Here is a 24,440-nt window from a genome sequence, read left to right on the forward strand (position 1 = left end):
AAGTCTTAAAGAAAAACTTATGCAATGCTACCTTAAGCAGAATTTGAAATGCTTTGTGCAGAAATGTATCAAAAAGATATTTGGCATGCAGATTAGAGAGGTAGTTAATGGCAGAAGGACCATTAGAAAACGAAGATTTAGAGATCTAATAGATGAAAAATTAGAAACAATTTTTTAATGGAAAGAAGACAGTTGGGCTCTGGTTCAGGGATTATATGTGACAGTAGAATTGCACTACAGCGTCTGCTTGGCCGTGAGGAGCTCGATGTCCAGTTCTGCTGTATTATGAAATATTACCTAAAACTGGTGCTTTCTTCCCAAATGCCATTTAAGTATTTGACAAGATAGTTAGGGAAAGAGTTTATCTTTTAAACTTCCCAGAATTACTTTCAAGAATTATTCCTGTTCTATCTTTTTAGCCCCTAAGAGGGTGTTTTTCTATGTTTTTAAGTCCATACAGGAACATTTTACTTCCAGGGCTCCTTCTGCCCAGACCCGGTCCATAGGGAGCCTTAAGATATAATGTAAGAATGCCATAGTAACGTTTCAATTATTAAGTGGATGCTTTTTATCTCCCTTAAAATGGTGATTTTATATTATAATGCTGGGGATATTTTTTCAGCATTAACAATACAAATTTCGTTACGTTATAAAGACAGATATGATCAAAAATAGTCGCTCACTTTTCCTACTCTTAAATATATCTGCTAGTTTATTTCCTTCTTTAAAAAAAACATAAGAACAAAATAGGAAGTGGAAAGTATTCTAGCTTTTGACAAATATGACTTCTTGAAATATTTAGATTATTTCTGAACACAGCATCTTTCTAATAAAAGGACAATTTCCTGGTTTGTATCCAGTAGTATTTATAAGACAAGATACATAAATTCCATAACTTCTCTATGCTATCTCTTTCTAAAATAGAAGGCCAGCACATTTTCTGTTTGACAGAGAGAAAGGAGAATAAAAGAAGTGGAGTCAGAGAGTATAGACAGATTCATCATTTTGTTTGGGGTTAGGAGTTGTGGTAGATTACAAAAATGGCCACAAATTCTTTCCATTTCTGAATATATGCCTCTTTGCAATGTGACCTTGCAGGTCCCCCAACAAAAGGTGGCATCTACTCTATCTTGAAACTGGGTTGTCCACATGACTTCATTTGGCTAATTGGACACTGGCAAATGTGACTAAGCAGTGGCTTGAAAAGTGCTTGAGCTTTGAGGTTTACCCTCTTGCTGCACTTGAAGCTCTTAGAGCCCCACGTGCTGAAGGATGAGAGGCCATGTTGAGGAGCCCAAGATGCACCAGCCAACAATTAGCCAGGATCTGGCCAACAGCCTGACAACCACCAGTCATGGAACCGAGGCCACCCTTGAACATCCAGCCACCAGTTCACTGCCAGTTGATGAATGACAAAGGAGAGACATTGCATATCGATGAAAGTGTTAATCAGTCAGAAATGTATACTATTTCTAAACCTATACACAGTTTTGAAAAAAGATTTTTAACACACTGATAGGAAAAGTGACCAAAAGAAAGAAAGAAAATTTGAACACAAACTTGACTTAATTGACATCTATAGAACACTATTCTCAGTGACTGTGGAATATATCTTTCCAAATGACATAGAACACTTAGCAAAATTGGCCATGTGCTTGCCCATAAAACAAATCTCAACACATTTCAAGGATTAAAATCATACACAGTGTGTTCTCTGACCACAGTGGAATTAAGTCAGAAATCAGGAATATAAAGATATGTAAAAAATCCCATGGGTCAAAGAATAAACTACAATAGAAATTATAAAATATTTTAACTAAATGATATTGAAAATATTACATTTTAAAACTTGTCCAATACAGCTTAAATAGCATTTCAAGGGAAATTTACAGTCTTACTTGCATATGTTAGGAGAGAAGAAAAGCTGAAAATCCATGGTCTACATACTCATCCCAAGAAGTTAGAAAAGAAACAACAAATTAAACCTAGAAGAGAGAAGGAAGGAAATGGTAAAACAAGAGCAGAAACTGTTGGAACAGTTCAGAGAAAATCAATAAGACCAGAAGGTGGATCTTTGAAAAGACTAATAAAAATGATAAACCCTTAGCAAAAATTATCATGAACAAAAGAGAGAAAGCAAGAATTACTTTCATATATAGTTATATACTTGATGTAATTTATGACACCACTTCGTTTAGACATCAAATAAACTACAGGTAGCACAGTACTGTCATCCCCAAGTGAAGAAAAGCAAATAGGTGAGCCCCAAGATCACCCCTACCTTCTGACGGGAGGAGGTTTCCAGACTGCAGCATAGGGAGGGGCAACCTGAACAGCGCACAGAGATCCCACCGAGGAGATGGGATGAAGGTGTGAGAGTCTAAGGCAGCTGGAATCCCTAGGCAGACAGCTGGCATCTGTGGAGCAGAGGACGGCAGGGAGAAGGGAACTACGCAAAGAAGTAGTTACAGATGTCTGGTTCTTGAGCGTGTCGCTGAGTGCTGAACCGGGCGTGAATTAGGTGAAACTCCACAGGGCAGGGCAAAGAACTATCAGGATGCTGTAAACTGAGCAATTCCCGTTGCTCACACAAGGTTGAAAGATGATCAAGTTCTGACCAGTGCGGATAGCTCTTTGGAGAAATTTACCAACCATTTATGGAGGAAATAATACCAATTCTACGCAATGTTTTCTAGAAAATAGACGAGGAGGGAACACTTCCCAACTTATTTTATGAGGCCAGCATTATCCTAACACCAAAACCAGGCAAAGATCATGTAAAGAAAGAAAACTACAGACAAATAGCCTTCGTGTACTTAGAGACAAGAATTCTCAACACATATTATTACGTATGTATCAAATTCTAGGGAATTACGAAAAAGCTACTGGAACTAATGACTGTCTTTAGCAAGGTACAGAATACGAAGTCCATGTACAAAAATTGCATGTGTGTGTATAAATAGATATACACACACACAAAATATGTACATATATAATACATGTACATGCATACACATACCCCAAAAGAGAAAATGAAATTTTAAAAAATATCATTTACAAGAGCTTCAAACAGTATGGAAAACTTGGGAATAAATTTAACAAAATATGTGAAAGACCTGTACATAGAAAAGACACTGCTGAGAGAAATTAAAGAAGACCTACATAGGGGCTGGCCTGACAGCGGTTAAGTTCAGGCGGTCCAATTTGGCAGCCCAAGGTTTGCTGGTTTGGATCTTGGGCACGGACCTGTGCATCACTCATCAAGCCATGCTGTGGCAGCATCCCACATAGAAGAACTAGACAAACTTACAACTGGGATATACAACTATGTTTTGGGGCTTTGGGAAGAAAAAACAAGAGGGGAAGATTGGCAACAGATGTTAGCTCAGGACCAATCTTCCTCATACACAAAAAACAAAAGGAATATGTAAATAAATAGATACACCATTTTCTTGTTTTGGAAAACAATTTTTTAAAACTGATGTCATAATAGTGTATAATATTGTGAAATTTCAGTCATACATTATTATTTGTCAGTCACCATATATATGCGTCCCTTTACCCCTTATGACCACCCCCCTAACCCCTTTCCTTTCTGGTAACCACTAAACTGTTCTCTTTGCCCATGTGCTTATCTTCTACATGAGTGAAATCATGTGGTGTTTGTCCTTCTCCATCTGGCTTAATTCACTTAACATAATGCTGTCAAGTTCCATCCATGTTATTGCAAATGGGATGATTTTTTATTTTTTATGGCTGAGTAGTATTCCATTGTACATGTCTACCACATCTTCTTTATCCATTCATCAGTCGATGGGCACTTGGGTTGCTTCCACATATTGGCTGTTGTGAATAATGCTGCAGTGAACATAGAGGTGCTTAAGTCTCTTTGAATTGTTGATTTCAACTTCTTTGGATAAACATCCAGTAGTGGAATAGCTGGGTCGTATTGTATTCCAATTTTTAATTTTTTGAGAAATCTCCATAGTGTTTTCCATAGTGGCTGCCCCAGTTTGCATTCCCACCAGCAGCCTATGAAGGTTCCCTTTTCTCCACATCCTCTCCAACATTTGTTTTTTGTCTTGGTAATTTTAGCCATTCTACCATGTGTAAGGTAATACATCATTGGAGTTTTGATTTGCATTTCCCTGATGGTTAGTGATGTTGAACATCTTTTCATGTGCCTGTTCACCGTCTATATATCTTCTTTGGAAAAATGTCTGTTCATATCCTCTGCCCACTTTTTGAACAAGTTGATTTTTTGCTGTTGTTGAGTTGTATGAGTTCTTTATATATTTTGGAGATTAACTCCTTTTTGGATATGTGATTTGCAAATATATTCTCCAAGTTGGTGGGCTGTCTTTTGTTTTGTTCCTGGTTTCCTTTGCCTTGCAGAAGCTCTTTAGTCTAATGAAGTCCCATTTGTTTATTTTTTCTTTTGTTTCCCTTGCCCAAGCAGATATGGTATTTGAAAAGATGCTTCTAAAACCAATGTCAAAGAGCATGCTGCCTATATTTTCTTCTAGGACTTTTATGGTTTCACATCTTACCTTCAAGTCTTTAATCTATTTTGAGTTAATTTTTGTGTATGGAAAAAGATAATGGTCTACCATCATTCTTTTGCATGTGGCTGTCCAGTTTTCCCAGCACCGTTTGTTGAAGAGACTCCTTTCTCCATTGTATGTTCTTAGCTCCTTTGTTGAAGATTAGCTGTCCGTAGATGTGGATTTATTTCTGGGCTTTCAGTTCTCTTCCATTGATCTGTATGTCTGTTTTTGTGCCAGTACCATGCTGTTTTGATTAATATAGCTTTGTAGTATACTTTGAAGTCAGGGATTGTGATGCCTTGAGCTTTGTTATTTTTTCTCAGGATTGCTTTAGCCCTTTGGGATCTTTTGTTACCCTATATGAATTTTTAAGATTCTTTGTTCTATTTCCATGAAGAATGTCATTGGGATTCTGACTGGGAATGTGTTGAATCAGTAGATTGCTTTAGGTAGTTTGGACATTTTAACTATGTCTATTCTTCCAATCCATGTGCATGGAATATCTTTCCATTTCTTTATGTCATCATTGATTTCTTTCAATAATGTCTTATAGTTTTCATTGTATAGGTGTTTCACTTCCTTGGTTAAATTTATTCCTACATATTTTATTCTTTTTGTTGCAATTGTAAATGGGATTGTATTATTTGAGTTCTCTTTCTATTAGTTTGTTATTAGAGTATAGAAATGCAACTGATTTTTTAAATTGATTTTGTACCCTGCAACTTTGCTGTAGCTGTTGGTGTTTTTGAATAGTTTTCTGTTGGATTCTTTAGGATTTTCTACGTATAAAATCATGTCATCTGCAAACAGCAAGAGTTTTACTTCTTCCTTGCCAATTGGGATTCCTTTTATTTCTTTTTCTTGCCTAATTGCTCTGGCCAAAACCTCCAGCACTATGTTGAATAAGAGTGGTGAGAGTGGGCACCCTTGTCTGGTTCCTGTTCCCAGAGGGATGGATTTCAGTTTTCCCCTATTGAGTATGATGTTGGCTGTGGTTTTGCCATATATGGCCTTTATTGTGTTGAGAAACTTCCCTCCTAGACCCATTTTATTCAGAGTTTTTATCATAAATGGATGTTGGATCTTGTCAAATGCTTTCTCAGCATCTATTGAGGTGATCATGTGGTTTTTATTCCTCCTTTTGTTAATGTGATGTATCACATTGAAAATCAATATTTTTAAGATGTCAGTTCTTCTCAGATTGATTTATATTTCCAAACCAATTGCAATGAAAATTCTAGCAGTCTTTCCTGTGGAAATTGATGGACTGATTCTACAGTGTATTTGAAAATGCTAAGGATCTAGAATAGCCAAATTATTTTGAAAATTAAGAACAAAATTAGAGGTCTTACAATATCTGATTTTGAGACTTTCGATAAAGCTACAGTAATCAGGACAAGGTGGAATTTTGTGCAAAGATAGAATATAGATTAACGGGACAGAGTACAGAGTTTAGAAATGGACACACACATATAAGATCCGTTACTGACAAAGGTGGCAAGGTAATTCAATTCGGGAAAGGACAGTTTTTCCAGTAAATGGTTGTGGACCAACTGAATATCCATGTGGATAAAAAAACAAATCTTGACCCTTAACTCACTGCATATACAAAATTTAACTCAAAATAGATCTAAGCATCAGATCTGAAACTATAAAGCTTCTAGAAGAAAACATAGGAGAATGTCTTCATGTCCTTGGAGTAGGCAAAGATTTCTTAGCTAGAACATGAAATGCATAAAAGAAAGCAATTGATAAATAATTTTACTTCATCGAAGTGTCAAAACTTTTACACTTCAAAGACGCTGTTAAGAAAATGAAAAGGCAGGGGGCTGGCCCCGTGGCTGAGCAGTTAAGTTCGCACACTCCACTTCAGCGGCCCAGGGTTTCAGCGGTTCAGGTCCTGGGCATGGACCTAGCACCGCTCATCAGGCCATGCTGAGGCAGCATCCCACGTACCACAACCAGAGGGACCCACAACTGAAATATATACAACTATGTACTGGGGGAGAAGAAGGAAAAGTAACATCTTTAAAAATAAATAAAGAAAGAAAAGAAAAGAAAATGAAAAGGGAAGCCACAGATTGTCAAATTATTTGCTGTACATGGACCTGGCAAAGGTCTTATATCCAAAATATATAAGAACTGTATAACTCAATAAGTGACAAACAACCCCATAAAAATTAGGGAAAATTTTAGAAGTTTCATAAAAGATGTGTGAATGACCAGTAAACATATGAAAAGTTGATCAAAATCATTAGCAATTAAGGATATGCAAATTAAAATCAGAATGAGCTAACACTACATACCCACTAGGATGGCTAAAATTTAAAAGATTGGCATGACCAAGTCTTGGTGAGAATACGAAACTCTCATTACATTGCTCCTGGGAATGTAAAATTGTATAACTACTTTGAAAACTAGTTTGACAGTTTAACACAAAGTTAAACATTCACATACTGTATAACCCAGAAAATCCTCTTCTGGGTATTTACTCAAAAGGAATGAATATGTGTTCACACAAAGATTGGTACATGAATGATCATAGCAGCTTTATTATAATAGCATAATAGCCAAAAATTGGAAACAACCCAAAACAAATTAAATGTGGCATATTCATGTAATGTAATACTGCTGAGCAGTTTAAAAAAACAAACTATTGATATATGGATGAGCTCCAAAAACATGTTGCAAGAACAAAGCCAGACTAAAATAGCATATACTGCATGATTGTATTTCCAGAAAATTCTAATTCAGACAAAAATAATCTGTAGTAACAGAAAGAAGATCAATAGTTATCTGTGACTTGTAAATGAGGCTGCAGGTTGGGAATTATTGACTGCAACAGGGAATGAATAAACAATTTGCGGTAATAAAAATGTTGCATATCTTGATTATAGTGGTGGTTATATGAATCTACACATTTGTCAAAACTCATTGAAATGTAGTCTTAAATGGTGTGCATTTTGTCATATGGAAATTATACTTCACTAAAGCTATTGAAATGACATATAATAGGAAAATCTTATCAAATTTTGTGCCAATAATTATGAAAAGTAGAATTGAATGGATAAGTTTCCGTAAAACATGCTGAAACAGACGCAAGAAGAAATAAACCTGAAAGTATTTTAAGAAATACTGTTTTTTTTTTTTTTAGATTGGCACCTAGGCTAACAACTGTTGCCAATCTTTTTTTTTGCCAATCTTTTTTTTTTTTCTGCCTTATCTCCCCAAACCCCCCCTGTACACAGTTGTATATCTTAGTTGCAGGTCCTTCTAGTTGTGGGATGTGGGACGCTGCCTCAACGTGGCCTGACGAGCAGTACCATGTCCGCGCCCAGGATCCAAACCCTGGGCCGCCGCAGCGGAGCACGCGAACTTAACCACTCGGCCACGGAGCCGGCCCCAAGAAAGACTTTTAAGGAAATTGAATTCATAATTAAAAAGCTTTCCCACAAAGAACCTGTAGGCCCAGATGTTTAAGAGTTATGGAAATAAGATAAATCTTATACAAATCTTCCAGAGAATAGTTCCTAATTATTTTATGTATTCAACATTATTTTGATATCAATACCTACAAAAACATTACAGAAAAGGAAAGAGTAAACAAAATAGACAGATGGAACAAAATAAAGAGTACAGAAAGAGACACATGTATATATGACACTTGTTACTTGTGTCACGATAAACGTGCCCTGCTGCAGTGCTGAGCAAATTTAATATCAATACATATGGAATCTACACATATATAGTTATATGGCGCTTAATGATGGAGATGCATTCTGAGAAATGCGTTGTTAGGCGATTTTGTCATTGTGCGAACTTCATAGGGTGCACTTACACAAACCTAGATGGTATAGCCAACTACACACCTAGGCTACATGGTGCTAATCTTATGGCACCACTGCCATATATGCAGTCCATCATTGACTGAAATGTTGTTATGGGGAGCTTGACTATATACACATATATATGCCATGTCTGTATAGAATCAATATATATAAATACATGTTCTATATGTATATATGGAATCATGGTTCCTAGTTCAAAACATACACACTAATCAATTCTATAAGGAGTTTTCTTGCTTAATAGATTTTATATTTTAGAGCAGTTTTAAGTTTACAGAAGAACTGAACAGATAGTATTGAGAGTTCTCTTACACTCTCTTCCCCACTCACAGTTTCTCCTGGTTTCAGCATCTTGCATTAATGTGGTACATTTGTTACAATTGATAAACCAATATCGATACATTATTATTAACTAAAGTCCGTTGTTTACATTAGGGTTCTCTTTGTGCTGTGCAGTTCTATGGATTTTGACAAATTCATGACGTCGTCTATCTACCATTATAGTATCACACAGAATAGTTTTACTGCCCTAAAGTTCCCCTGTGCTCCACCTATTCATCCCTACCATCCCCCTCCGTGAATCCATGGCAGCTGTTGATCTTTTTGTTGTCTCTATAGTTTTGTCTTTTCCGGAATGTCGTATAGTTGGAATGATAGAGTACATAACCTTTTAAACTGGCTTCTTTCACTTAGCAATATGCGTTTAAGGCTCCTCTATGTTTTTTTATGGCTTGATAACTCATTTCTTTGTAGTGATGAGTAACATTCCATTGTATGGATGTACCATAGTTTGGTTTATCCATTTACCTATTGAGGGATATCTTGGTTGCTTCCAGTTTGGAGCAATTATGAATAAAGGTGCTATAGGAATTTGTGTGGACTTAAGTTTTCAATTCCTTAGGGTAAACACCTAGAAGCGCATTGGTATTTGTACGGTAAGTCTATCTTAGCTTTTTAAAAAACTGCCAAACTGTCTTTCAAAATGGCCTTACTTTTGCATTCCCACGGGTAGTGAATGAGAGTTCCACATCCTCTCCAGCATTTGGTGGTGTCAGTGTTTTGGATTTTGGCCATTCTCATTTGTGGGTAATGATATCTCATTGTTGTTTTAATTTGTAATTCCCTCGTTACACGTGACATTGAACATCTTTTCATATGCCTGTGTGCCATCTGTATATCTTTTTTGGTGAGGTGTCTATTCAGATCTTTTGTCCATTCTTTAATTGGGTTGTTTGTTCTCTTATTGTGGAAATTTAAGAATTCTTAGTATATTTTGGATAGAAGTCCTTTATAAGATATGTAAGATTTTCTCCCGGCTTGTGGCTTATCTTTTCATTCTCTTAACGTGTCTCAGAGCAGAAAATTCACAGAGCAGAAAATCCTAATTTTAATGAAATCCAACTTATCAATTTTTTCTTTCATGAATTATGCTTTTGGAGTTATGTCTGAAAATTCATTGTCAACCCCAAGGCCACCTAGAAGTTTTATTGTTTTGGATTTTATAGTTACGTCTATGATCCATTCTCAGTTAATTTTTGTGAAAGGTATAGGGTCTGTGTCTAGATTAATTTTTTTTTTTTTTTTTTTTTGCACCTGGATGTCCAGTTGTTCCAGCACCACTTCTTGAAAAGACTACCCTTTCTCCATTGGGTTGCTTTGCCTCCTGTAATTTTCTTTTCTTGTAATGTCTTTTTTTGGTTTTAGTATTAGGGTAATGCTGGCCTCGTAGAATGAGTTAGGAAGTGTTCCCTTTGCTTCCATTTTCTGGAAGAGATAGTAGAGAATTGCTATCATTTCTTCCTTAAATGTTTAGAAGAGTTCACCAGTGAAACCATCTGGGCCAAGTACTTTCTGTTTTGGAAGGTTATTAATTGTTGACTTAATTTCTTTAATAGATATAGGCCTATTCAGATGATCTGTTTCTCCTTGTGTGAGTTTTGGTAGATTGCATCTTTCAAGGAATTAGTCTATTTTATCTAAGTTATTAAACTTGTACAGAGTTGTTTATAATAGTCACATTATCCTTTTAATGGCTAGGGGATCAGTCTTGATGTCCCCTCTTTCGTTTCTGATATTAGTAATTGGTGTCCTCTCTTTTTCTCCTGGTTAGCCTGGCTAAAAGTTTACCAATTTTATTGATCTTTTCAAAGAAGTTACTTAGGTTTTGTTGATTTTCCCTATTGTTTCTATACTTTCAATTTCATTGCTTTCCTCTCTAATTTTTATTAGTTCTCTTTTTCTTCTTGCTTTAGGGTTATATGGCTCTTCTTTCTCTAGCTTTCTAAGGTGGAAGTATAGATGACTGATTTTAGAACTTTCTTTTCTACTATATGCATTCAGTGCTATAAATTTTTCCTTTAAGCACTGCTCTCACTGCATCCCCCACATTTTGATAAATATATTTTCATTTTCATTTAGTTAAAAATATTTTTTTTAATTTTCTTGAGACTTCTTCTTTGACCCATATGTGATTTAGGAGTGTGTTGTCTAATCTGAAAATATATGGTTTTTTTCAGGTGTCTTTCTATTACTGATTTCTATCTTAATGCAACTGTGGGCTGAGGGGGTACTTTCTATGATTTCTATTCTTTTAAATTTGTACAGATATGTTTTATAGCCCATCATGTGGTCTCTCTTGATGAATATTCCAGGTGAGCTTGAGAATAATGTTATTCTGAGTTGGATGAAGTATTTTACAGTGTTTTTGGTTTGTAGCATTTCTTTTTGATTTTTTTATTAGAGTTTCCATCTCTCTTCTTACATTGCCTGTAAGTTTTTGTGTGTTGTCCACATTTCCTATTAGAGATCTTAGCATACTAACCATAGTTGTTTTAAATTCCAGGCCTGATAATTCTGAAATCATGTCATATCTGAGTCTGGTTGTGAAGTTTGCTTTGTCTCTTCAGACTGTGTTTTTCTTGCCTTTTAGCATGCCTTGTAATTTTTTGTTGATAGCCAGACATAATGTATGGGGTAATAGGAACTGAGGTAAACATGCCATTAGCGTGAGACTTTATTTATCTGCATTAAAGTTAGGCTGTGTTTACTGTTTGCTGTACCTGTAGGTGTCAGAGAGTTCAAGTTCTTCTTTGTTATCTTTGTTTTTGTCCCCTCTATTGTATTTGGGTTCTCCTAGAAACTTCTTCTAATATAGTGTGTCTTGCAGCTCTCTTAGTTGTAATCCTCTGTTATTATCCTGGAGCTCTGTTGATATGGTAGTAAGATACTGGGAAGGGAAAGTGTTCTATTATCTTATGATTAGATGTCTTTTTTTTTTTATTCTTTGGATGGGTGAGAGCCCCTGGCCTGTGACTTTCAGAGGAGTTTCTTAGGCTTTTTTACCTTCCCCTTATATGAGACTGAAAGTCTCGTAGAGGCTGGCATCGGCTAATTGTCCTTCCCCCAGGTCAGATAAGGCTTTTAAAAAGTAGTTTCCCTTGAGAGATGGCCTTTGTTACAGAGAACAGAAAGAATAGAATGTTCTAGACATATTTAAAAAGGGGTAATTTTCTCCTGTGTATATTTCAAAATGCTTACTTTTCCTCCTCTCCCTGCTAGAAGCAAGAGGGGCTTTTACTTAGAGTCTCACCATGGCAGCCTGATGGGTCTCTTGAAGGTAAAACTTATGAAAGTGTGGTGGCTTCCCTAAGGCTGGGCCCCTGGCATTTTTAACTTTCAAGCTAATTGACACTGAGTCTGAAGCACTTTTTCCATTACAATTTAAGTGTTCCTATGGGTGCCGGCTCCAGACAGTAGCTTCTGCTCCTGGTAAGTGGTGATTATCTGTATTTGCTTGTCTCTGGTTTTTGAGGCAGTGGTTAGCTAGGGGACTATAATCTTCTGATGGATCTAAGAAGAGTTATTGATTTTCAGTTTGTTCAGATTTCTTCTTGTTGTGAGGACAGGAGTGATGACTTCCAAGATTTTTGCATGTTGGAGTAGAAAGCATAAGTCTTCTATGTGGATTTTAGACCTAAAGATGAAAAGTGAAACAATAGAACTTCTATAATAACTACATACAAATATATCTTCATGACGAGGTAGACAAATATTCTTAAACAGGTCAAAAAAAGTGCTAACTATAAAGGAAGAGATGGATAAATTTAACTTCATTAAAATTAAAAACTTCTGTTCATCAGTAGACATCAAGATAGTGAAAATACAACCACTGAGTAGAAAAGATATTTGCAGTACAAATAAGGATTAGTATCTAGTATGTATAAAGAACTCCTACATCAAAGACTTGGATTCAGAATGTGACAAGAACTCCTACAAATCAAAAAGAAAAAGACAACCCAATTTTGAAAATGGCCTCTAGTCTTAACCAGGCACATCCCAAAGAGGACATCCAAATAGCCATTGAGCTTATGAAAACAACATTAGTCATTAGGGAACCATAAATTAAAACTACAGTAAGTTAACTCTACACACCCATCAGAATGGCAAATTCAGAAATAAAAACAACAAAAACCTACAGTGTTGCCAGTGATGTTAAGCAATGGAAACTCTCACAGTCTACCAGGAAGAGTTAATTTGAACAAGCACTTTGCATCATTGTTTGGCAGTATCTACTAAAGCTGACACATGCATTCTTTGACCCAGTAAATCCATTCCTAGTTTTATCCCCAACATAAATGCATCTATATGTGCACCAAAGACACATACAAGAATGTTCATAGCTGTATTCTTTATATTAGCTGATAACAGAAATACCTAGATTCCAATAAGAGTAAAATGGATTAATACATTTTGTTATATTTGTAGATGGAACATTCCATGCTGAAAATGAACAAACTACTGCTATAATATTAAGTGAAAGAAGACAGAAAAGAGAGAAAACATACTGTATGATTCCATGTATTGAAAGTGAAATGTGTGCACAAATAATAATGTTAGAATAGTGGTTACTAGAGGTAACGAGTGGGAGGGCACAAAAGAACAGCTTCTAGTGACTGAATGATGTATTTTTTTATCTGAGTGGTAAACAGATCACTTTGTAAAAGTTAATCAAGCTGTTAACTTATGGTTTGTATGTGTGTTATACTTCAATATGAAATCTACTTTAAAAAAATAGGAGATATAATAATATGTATTCTCCAAAACAATATACACACAAACACAGACCCACTGGAAAGATACACACCAAAATGTTAGCAATGAGTATTGATGATTGGTGGGATTTTCATTTTTGTGGGCTTTTTTGTTGTTGTTGACACATTTTACAAATTTATTTCAATGAACCAAACAACTCTTGTGATCAGGAGATGTTATTAAATATTATTCAAAATAAAGATTGCTGTAGGAACTGTGTGCAGAATGGATTTGGGGGAGGAAGGAATGGAGGATCAGGAGGCACTAGCAATAGGCTCGTAAGAGATGAAGTGGGCCTGAACTGAGGTAGTGTGGTTAGAGAGGGAGCTGGTACAGTAAGCTGAAATCAGGAGACCAAGAGGAGTGGCAGGTCTGGCTGATTGTTTATGTAAGTGTGTGTGTGCGTGTGTGTGTGTATGCGTGCACATGCATGTACGGAGGTTCAGTTTGAAACATGTTGAGATTAGGTTCTGTTTGGAACAACCAGGTAGAGATATCTCGTAAACAGCTCAAATCATTACTTAGAATGTGTGATTTCAACATTCCCTGTCATTATCATTTGATAGTTTACTCAATCTAACTGAATAAAGTGAGTCAGCAAATGAAATAATTTTGCCTGTAACACTTTCCTTCACTTCCTGGAGCTATGCATTCACAAATGAATTTTTTAATATCACGTAAATGAGAAATAAGTGCCTTAAAGAGTATCATGCTCTCCACTGGTGCTTTATCCCCTTAAGGAGAATTTTTTCATGGCACAAATTACCCGTCAGAAAAAAGGTACAAATTCCTTCAAGAACTATAGGACTATAGAAGATTAAGTAGTCAAGAGCTATAATTGCATCATCATTAAGGATTCTGGAGCTCAAAAACAATAGAATTATACTTCTGGAGCTCCAAGGTAAACTATATGACTCAGGAATATTTATCCTCCTTGTCTAGCTATACACCTAATGTGAATCAAGGGCAAAGATACTGAGACGGAAGAAAGAGGCCTTAATAACAATTTTGAGATTACACAGTAAAAACTTTCCTTTATCAAGAAAACCTAATTAGATGATGATATACAAACTACTTTATGTGTATAAGTAGCTGGTTGCTGCCCCAACTCCCCAGGAGTTCATGAGTGGCTCTTTAATGTATACATTGTGTTTTATATATCATTAGTCTTTAAATTACAATCATTTGCAGCATAAGAGACAGTCTGAATAGACCGTCATCCTTAAATGACGCAAGAATAAAGCGTATATTAATAATGGAAGAAGTCTAAATTTCAACCCATCTCTGCAGTTGAGTCTGCCAAATTTCATTGCTGGATTTGCTTGATTGAAAATTTCCTCCTCTCTTTCTCTGTGTCCTACACAAGTTCATAAAATAATCCTTCGACTTGGATGCTCAGACTGACAGCAGCAGCATATAGGGCTTGGTTGTTAAGTTTGATTGTCTGACCAAAGTGTTGGTGAAAACAATTTGTATTCCTGTTATGGATAGTCCATCCATAACAGATCACCTTACACGTATTTCTGTTAGGATGTTGTCTCTGTCCCTGTTTTAGGCAAAAATGCTAATAAAGAAGTTAAGTGATTTCTAAAGCCATGCTGAGTCAGTCAGTAATGGAGTTTGGACTGCTGCCGGGCACATCTAGATGTTGATTGAAGACCATTTCAGTTCTCCAACAGAAATGTTTTTAAACTTTCCAAAATTTTAATAAAATAGGAATGATGGGAGTTTTTTTTTCTTTTTGAAGAAAAATTTAACAATCTTTACATAAATAGCTGCTTAAGAATTGAAAAATGAAGCAAGGTTCAAACCTAAAGTAAGAGTGCTTGTCTCAGGTTTTGTTGTGTAAATTGAGTGAAATATAAAATAAAAATAAGCATAAGTGGGGAGAAATTAAAAGAGGACACTAAGGAATATCTTTCCTACTTTCCTACTCTTCTACTCAAGTTGCAATTTTCAACTTCTTTTTACCTTTTCCTTATGGAATTCAGCCTCAACAATGGAAAATGGAAAAAGCAATTTTGACATCCAGTAGAGAAAGAAAGGAAGGAAAAACAAAGAAAGAAATTAAGGAATTAAGAAAGACAGCAGGAAGGAAGAAAAGCGTGGAGGGAGGGAAGAAGGAAGGAAGAAGGCAAGAAAATCTAGTCAAAGAATATAACAGAAGTGGACTAACTTCCAGAGGTCAGGGCCACATGGGATGAAAACTTACTTTGGCACTGATTTTAGAGGAATTCTGCCCATGCCTAGAGGAACTTTTGACTAAAACTGTAAAGCTTAACATTCTATTGTGACTGTTCAATGATAGGAGGGAGTTTTAGCAATGTATTCAAGGTCAAGAAAGGTTTCTTTTAAAAATATAAGGATATGAATCCTCCTTTGTCAAGCTCATTAACAGAAAATATCTTTATTATTTGTTAGTGAATTTTCAATCAATTATCATCTAATGCAAAAATAATCCCAAGAGCTAAGATTATTTAAATCATGGAACCAAGCCCTGTAGTCAGACATGACCTCAATAATGCAAATGTATTTGTGGATAGCTGGGAAGACAAATTCATTTATAACAACAGACAGTGTCAGGAGGAGATTAAAATATATATGCACCACATAGATGAAATAATTGTAATCAGGACAGTGGAATTACCACAATTGGAGAATTTCACTGAATAGCTGAATTTCATGTATAACACAATCAAATTTTCTGCCTCATTCAGTCTCACCAGTGTTCATATCCTGGATGTTCTGATTAATTTAAACTATGGTTAATTGAATATTGAAATATTCGGGAAACTATAGACAGGAACAGTTTGCTATGGACAATTTCCACCTATACTCAAGACTTAGAGGTCACATAGATAGAATGAAACAGGCGAGGTGAATTATATTTTTACTAAATCTCTGTCTTGGAAGTAGAGATTTTATTTGCAAGGATATAAAGCTTCAGGTTATAAGCATACTAAGGTTAAAGCATTTGTTTGAAAAGAGGACTATAAATAGTTATGAATGAATTTCAGCGTTCATTGTCAGAAAAGATTTCAAACAATTTCAAAGTTGCAATCCTGACTTGGGCTTGCATTCATGTGCTATTTTCTTATAAAGGGAGTTTGCCTGTTCGAGTGCACTTTAAAAACCAGTCATTCTTTTCATCATGCTACATTAGAAAATTTTCCAGTAAAACATTTTAAATGGATTAAAATTAGAGTATTTTTATAGAACAACTATCCATACTTAGACATGTGTAGATTTATTGATTCTTAGTTTTCAGATCTAGGCAGATAATTAAAAAACACTGGTTACCACAATCTACACATTTCCCCACTGTACCCCATCTCCCCATCCGTTTAAATAATTGTTCAGTAGTTCTGCATTGCTGCCAATAGACATCAGACAGTATTTTCACAATATAAATAACCGGAAGGATGATATTCCCATAGTATTGGTATTTAATGTTAATGAAGTTAATGTCATAGGACAAATGACTTTTTCAGGTAACATCATATCTTCCTTTGAGCAGAATGTGGAAGGCAGTTCCAGGTATCTCACTCTATGACTGGAGCAATATATTGCTAGTCACAGAATCACAGCCGTTAAAGATTGATTAATTAGTTATCTTAAAGATGAATTCACACAACTCTGAGCTTACATAATGTCTACCAACCCTTTGCCACTATTATCATTTTAATGGTGATGTAACTGAAGTAAACACATTTATTAGTAACATCAATCTGTGTTATAACACGCCCACATATGTTATCTTTTCATCCTCGTGACCATGAGCCAGTGGCGTTTTCCTGATTGGATTCAATCATCAATAGACACTCCGAATATCTGAATTCCTGAGACAGCTTTGTGAGGACAGTGTGAGGTCTGCCAGCAGTTATTAGGAAGATCATCAGCAAGATAAGACATAGGACACTAAAAGGAGAGAAATCTTGCTGTTTACATCTGAAGTAATTCTACAAAAGGCATAAAAATATTGAATGTGAGACCTGGAAGCAACCTTGGTCTATCCAGGCTAATACCCATATTTTACAGGCAAGGAGCCACAGTGATTCCTTGACTACTCCAGGATCAGACAGCTAAGGAACACCTGTATGGATCCCAAGTCAAAAGCAGCGTGGCTGGAAGTGGCGGGAGTGAGAAGTAGATGGAGCAGTTCGTAAGACTATGTTGAGACTATGATGAAAGGACATTAGAGGAAGCAGTGAAAAAGTAGGAATGTCTGATGCTTAGAGAGGTAGTCAAAGGGTGGTATCTTCTTTATGTACACACCACCTCACCATGCACAGCTGTCCCTCCCCGCTGTTAGAACCTGGCTACACATTTGTCCCAAGTCCTGTGGTTTTTCTATCTCCGTGACCTCTCTGGTGACTTAAAGGCTATGTGTATGTGTATGTGTGTGTGTGCGCACGCATGATCACTTACATTTTGACTGTTGCGCTCATTTATTTACCCTCAGGGTAACGACAATAGATTGAGAATTTAAAAAAAAAAAAAAGAAAAGAAGAAAATCTTGCAATATTCAACAACTTAGATGAATCTTGAGAACATTTGCTAAGTGAAATAAGCCAGTCACAGAAGGACAAATGTTGCATGACTCCACTTATGCAAGGTATCTAAAATAGTGAAACACATAGAAGTAGAGAGTAGAATGATGGTTTCCAGGAACTGGGAGGAGGGGAAAAAGGGGAACTGGTAATCAACAGGTATAAAGTTTTAGTCATGCAAGATGAATAAATTCTAGAGCCCTGTGCAACATTGTTTTTATAATTTACAGTACTGTATGTACACTTAAAAATCTGTTAAGAGTGTAGGTCTCATGTTATGTATTTTTATCACAATACGATGAAAAATAAATAATTAAATAAATAAATCCCTTGCTTCTAATCTCAAAAAGAGAGCATTCAGATTTAAGGATGGATCAAGAAGGAAGACAGTTGCCAAAATTATTTAGGGAACAATTGAGATGTTTTAGGTATTTTATTGATCTTTTTAATCTTAAAAAAATCTTAACTGTATCTCAACCGTAGTTTCAGTTGAGGCAGTTAATGAGCACTTCTATGAGACAAGTGTTTCCTGATCTATTTCTTTTCCCTTTTTGGTTTTTGTCGGAATTAATGGAGTCTTTGAATATCTGCTGCAGGAAGATAATGGAACTCGTCGCTTGGGGCAGTGGAGGAACCATGGATGAAACTTTCACATTTGGTGAGGCTTATTGCTTTTGAAAACTCTTGAAAACTTGCTTAGTGGTTTTGTGATTCGTGGAACACATCAAATGTTGAGAAGTTGTCAGTGAAGAGGATGAGAAATTCTCTCTCCAATGCAGGCAGAGGCATTGTAAAAACCAGCAATTCTAAACCTACTGCAAAAATCAAAATTGCTCGCAATGTGTGTATGTTTCTCTTATCAGTCAGCCAAGATGAATGCTAAGTTCAAAATGTCTGAGTATTACTGCTTTGTCCATCCATCTGTTCATCCAGCCATCTGTCTGTCCATTCATCCTTCCAATGTCTAGTGCATGCATGATGTAATGTTGGGTGGTATACTAGAGTATTCCAGGCACTGTAAAGCAACAGCATGCTCACAAATCCCTTTTGACTTCAGACAGCCTAAGTCCTTGATGCCTTTTCAATAAAATATGCTACAGAGAGTGTAATGGCTAAACGTGATCCTGCCAAAGTGGAGCAAACTGTGTATGAGTTATTAAGACTTGGCCGTGTCTGAATTTTTAGGGCTATGTGTGATAAGTTGATTTTGTTTTAATGAAAGCAACATATTAATCCATTTTGTTTCTCAAAAATTCAAATATCCCTGACAAAACAAAAGTACCCTTTCCAAGCCAGAGTGTTTGGTGTGTATCTTTCCAAATGAAAATATCTGCATTTTCATAGTTTTTATGTCAGTGGACTCATACTGTGTATGTTGTTCTGCATCCAGCTTTTTGCACTTAATCCATCTAGGAGATATTTCCTGCATCATTGCAATCATCCCCAAAACCTTTCTTTGGTTACTAGGGAATGTACTTTTATTTTTGGTTTAATTGTCGTATTCACTTGTCAGGCAGAAAGAGAAACTATGATAATATTCATCTTATCTAATAGTGAATACCGTGAGGCAACTATGGTGAGATTGCCAATTTTCTGGTGGTTTTCTAAACTTCTGCTCTTCTACTCAAGAGTTAACATAGACAGAAATGTAAACATTGTTGCCTGCTCTGGAAGGTTAAAATTGCAATTCTCCTGGTAGAGTTGTCATTGGGAAAAACACCATCTGAACTTTAAGGTGACTGACCAGTCGGGTTAGGACAGGCAGTTCAGATGCTCTGGCCGTGAATTCTAAGGTGGATGATAGAGGATATACCATGTCTTTTGTCCCTGTGGGTAGAAGACTTTCATGGCTGATGAGGTCTGTGGCTGAGAGGGTTAATCCTACATGTTAGAGCAAGAGCCTCAGGAAAAGAGAGACCATTTGAAATCCAGCAATGCTGAGTGCAAAGTTATTTCAATACTTTTTCTCCTCTTTGTCAGATGATTAATCCTATTACTATATCACCAATATATTTTATATTGAAAGCTTAGTCGCTTTCTGATAAATTACAGAGAATGGAAGAAGCTAGCCAGCCCATTTCCTTGTGTTTCGTTAGGTCTCTTGCCTTATTTGCACTTTGGTGAAAAGATGTTAATGCATAACTTCTACAGAGGCCATGATTAATTATGTCATTATAAATGGCTTATTCTAACTGGGCCTCCAGAACCACAGGGAAAAGAATACAATTTTATTCACAAAGAAGATTGAACCAATTTTAATTCCCCCATCAGATGCTCAGAGTTGGTTGACTCTGCCAGTTGTGTTCAGTCTTGTGTAGAATGTGGTCTCATTATGCAACTTTACTTCCAAATCCCAGCTTCTCAATGTTAACCAAAGCTGCCTTCTTCCTGGGAGACCCAAGGCCCCTCCCCAAGCCCAGGGGAGTGTAAACAAATTCCTTTCTCTCAGGGTTACATGAAAAGCCAAGTCATCATCCAACACAATAAAATAAGCTGGGGAAGGAAAGAACCAATCAAACCTCTTTGATTCTGAGACTCAGGGAAAGCACTTAGGAAACCTCACAGTCTGCCCATCAGAGGGGAAAAAAGGCTCCAATTAAATGGGAAGAGTACTTATTTTAAGCACTCTAAAATGTTAAGATTTTAAAAATACAGTGCTTAACGTTCTGTAGAGCTACAACAAAGAATACGCCAACCTTAGTATTTACACGCCAAGCTTCTGCCAAGCCATTTCATAATGTACCTTAAAAAAATTTCGTGCTTTCTTGAAAAGAAGACACCCCCTGCCTCCCCTGCTGATGGTCCGCACGTTCCCAGGCATGTGAATTGTACAATTCTGAAGTTCCAGTGAGGCTGGTAGCTTGAAGGTAAAACTCCTGCCAACAAGATTTTTGCACCCCATGCTCAGAACTGTTACTACTGAATGGCTTATTTTCTATCATGATATCTTCTCTGTAAGACTGTGGCTGAAGAGACCACTTTTTTGGTCCGGCCAGTTTCATACATGTTGTCTATGTTCTGGAAAGTGGAATTAACCACCTGTTGGTTCCATTTCTATTGTTATTACCTATACAAAAGGACGCCCCCTCTTCTTTAGTAAATCATCACGCCCTTACATTCCTTGCATTAAAACCTGTTATTGGTAGTTTAATTAAAAGCTGTTGACTCTGATATTTCATTATATTATTTTTTTCCTACTTTTTACATGGCTGCAGAAATTCTTTGTTATCACCTTGATTACATGCTGGAGCTAGAGTCCTTCCAGAACTTTATAGACAGCATAACTAAATCTCTGTCCCCTGGAGTGAAAGGATGTTAGCAGAAACTCAGAGATTTAAAACAAAAAGAAAGGAAGGTAGAGGGTTTTAATAATAGCTTGGGTGGGCAGTAAAAAAATTACAATTACCATAATTATATTAGAATTATAAAACTTCAGAGCTAAAACAGAGACCTAAGAAACTATCTAGTTGACTCCTGTTTTCTGCAGTAAGAAACAGACACAGAGAACAAGAAGGCTATTACAAATCACGGAAGTGGATTAGCAGCGGGGCCTGAACCCGTCGCTTGATTCAGTCAGAGATCTTCCAATTTTACAAGTTGAGTCTGGGGGGCAACATTTTAAAACTCAGCTGTGAGGCAGTCTTAGTGCATTTTAAGATTTTCTTTTGAATTTTTAGATCTGTGGGTAATGTGTCCTAAATATATAATTGTAATATAAGATTAGAATAGTACTCAAAGGCCTATTTATGTCGATTGCATAAATGATACACTTTAAAAAACATTTATGAATATGTATTACCATTACTAATGGTGTCTTAGATCTCTAATGAGTATTGTTGTGTGTGTGTGTGTGTGTGTGTGTGTGTAAGTACACAAATTCTTTCGTGAGAGAGGGGAGCAAATGGATTCAGATATAATCAGAATCTCCCAAACTCTTTTGTCTATTTCTGGCATCTGCTTTGACCAGAATAGCTTTTTGAAGTTTAGAAGTATTTTCTCTCTTTCTCTAGTTGGTGAATATACATTCAAGGGCTATGTAAAGTGAAGTAGGAATGTGAGGCAGTTTAATCTGTTTATTTGCTCTCTCCATCTTTCCGCCTGTGGACCTGGTTGGGTTTGGGGGAGCAATAAACAGCACTTCCTTGCCCTCCCAGTTTCTGCACAAAATCAAGCAGAGCTGGATGGGAGAGGAAAGCATTGCAGCTGCTGGAGCTCTGTGCCCATGAACGAGACGTAAAGGGCTAGGAAGAACATTGCTGCTGCTTCTCCACTTATGGATCTGCTACTCTGGTCCAGGCACTATGCAAGGCACTGAAGATGCAACAATAAATAGAACACAGTCCTTGTCCTTTAAGAGGTCATAGGCAAGTGGATGAATTAGATTTACAACAAATATTTATGGTATTATGCATTAACTGCTGTTGTAGAGATAAGAAAAAATCTAGTCCCATAAGGTCTAGAATGTTGAACTGTGCCTGGAAATGATGCATACACTGGGGATGGGAAGTGTCTTTTGAGATGTTCAGCGTTATGTTTGTGGCTTCAAATGGCTAGAGATTTTCCGATGCTGGGGAGGGTGTTATCTGTGCTTATTTCATTTTGGGAAAGTGTAGGTTTTTTTTGTTTGCAAATAGAAGGTTCTTAATACGTATTGAATGACTGAGTTCAAGCCAATTTCTCAGTAGCAGCAGGGAAAGAACAACCTCAGTCCAGTATTTTGAACAAGAACTCCAATTAGTCTCACAATTGGTTCAACCAATTCCTTTCAGTTACATTTTCATTTGCTCACTGGAGTTGACGAAAGTAGGTATTAGTTTTGACACCCTTTAAATACACCCTAATCTTAATATAATATACATTATGTTTTTTCACGTTTTGCATTTAAATTAGAAGTTGTTAGGTCTCAAAGTTAGTATTTTTAGTATTCTGTTCAGCTCTGTATGCACCTGGTATATTTTGATAATAACCTCGAGTTTAATCAACTGGAAAGAGCCCATTGGAATCAGAAACCTGTACCGTGTTTGGAGTGAAGAGGAAAGCTTTCCCTGGGATCCTGGATCAAAGAATTTTTGACACCAAGTTTCCTTTGCCCAGTGTCTATTGGCTTTGGGAAATAAAAGGAAAGTCGCCTGTTTGACGAGTTGTCAGTCAGTTCCTTCTGATGGCCCTGGGGTTGTGGGCTTGTGAGTTTGTGATGGTGAGCTTCCTGGATCTTGGGTGGTTGCCACGGCATCAAGTGTTACCAGTGTCCAAAGCACTGACTTGTGGTTATGAAGAGATTTGCCACTGGGTTATTTTATAAAAGTTTATTTAACCTTCTATATAGTTAAAATACCAAATATTTCCAACTGAATAGTTTTCTGCTGCTGTAATTTTGGTAGTCCTTGTACTTTCGACTACATGAATAAATAGGCTGTGATGGGCTAGCCTAGGAACCTCACCACCAATTACAATATTCTTTCTATGGAAATATAGACTTTTGAGTTCCACACAATAGCTTAATAAATGAACTTTTGGAACACAACCCTTTTTTAGGTTAAGAATTTCCTGTGTTTACATTTTTATTATTTATTTTTACCTTCTTTCCTATTATCACTCTCTGGTGCTGAGGTCTAATGGTGACTGAGTGTGATTATAAACACAACACCTAGCTGCCCTTCTTTTAGGGAGAAGGCTCTAAAATAGCATGATATAATATATAATAGGAAATGGAGATGATAATAGCTACACATTTGCTGCTTTTCAGCAATGGTAGAAAAATAGTTGAGGCGATATTTGTGAATACTAGAAAGAAATGTGCTATACAGAAATCTGAATGTCATTATTCTCCTACATGCTGTATGAGGAAGAAAAATGTAAACATCATTGTTGTTCTCACTCGTTTTATCCAAGACTGAGTGACCTTTCGGAGTCCTTTATTCTGAACAATCTAATGGCACTTCTCAAATACCCATGGATGGCAGCTCCTATAATCCCATTGCTTTCACACATGAAATGTGTACAGTCTCACTAACCAACCCCCAATAGGATTTTTATTTGTAAATTTAACAGGATGGAAAAATTAGTTTCATGATTTTTGAATCATGGGGATTCAAAATTGGGGAAAATAATTGTCAAAGGCAAGCAAAATACATTCCTGGATAAGAAGCTGCCAAATGCAGAAAGATTCACTGTTCAAGAAATGTTTTGTCACATGAAGAGGCTGGCTAGGTGGTGGGGACGGGATACACAGGGAACTTTTGACTTTCTCCTCAATAAACCGTGGTCTGCGTTCCCAGGAGATGTTAACAAATGTGGGGTATTTGACATGTTCCATCTGCCTCGTTCTTCCTCTCCAGCTAGAAGCCGTAGCAAAGCTCTGGCGAAGGCTAGCAAGGAGAAAAATAAAAGCTGAAAGTTCTAAT

The 24,440-nt window shown here is 36.5% G+C and overlaps 1 long non-coding RNA gene across 1 annotated transcript in view; it reads right to left on the reverse strand.

The window, feature by feature from the left end:
• Window positions 1-23,327: 23,327 nt before the first annotated feature.
• The window catches only part of LOC139084734 (uncharacterized), a 41,388-nt gene continuing 40,275 nt past the window's right edge, over window positions 23,328-24,440 (reverse strand). Inside the window, exon 8 of the long non-coding RNA XR_011542406.1 lies at window positions 23,328-24,404. This is a non-coding gene — a long non-coding RNA (uncharacterized lncRNA). The remainder of the gene's footprint in view (window positions 24,405-24,440) is intronic.

Source organism: Equus przewalskii, chromosome 1 (assembly GCF_037783145.1).
Source record: "Equus przewalskii isolate Varuska chromosome 1, EquPr2, whole genome shotgun sequence".
Taxonomy (NCBI): Eukaryota; Metazoa; Chordata; class Mammalia; order Perissodactyla; family Equidae; genus Equus; species Equus przewalskii.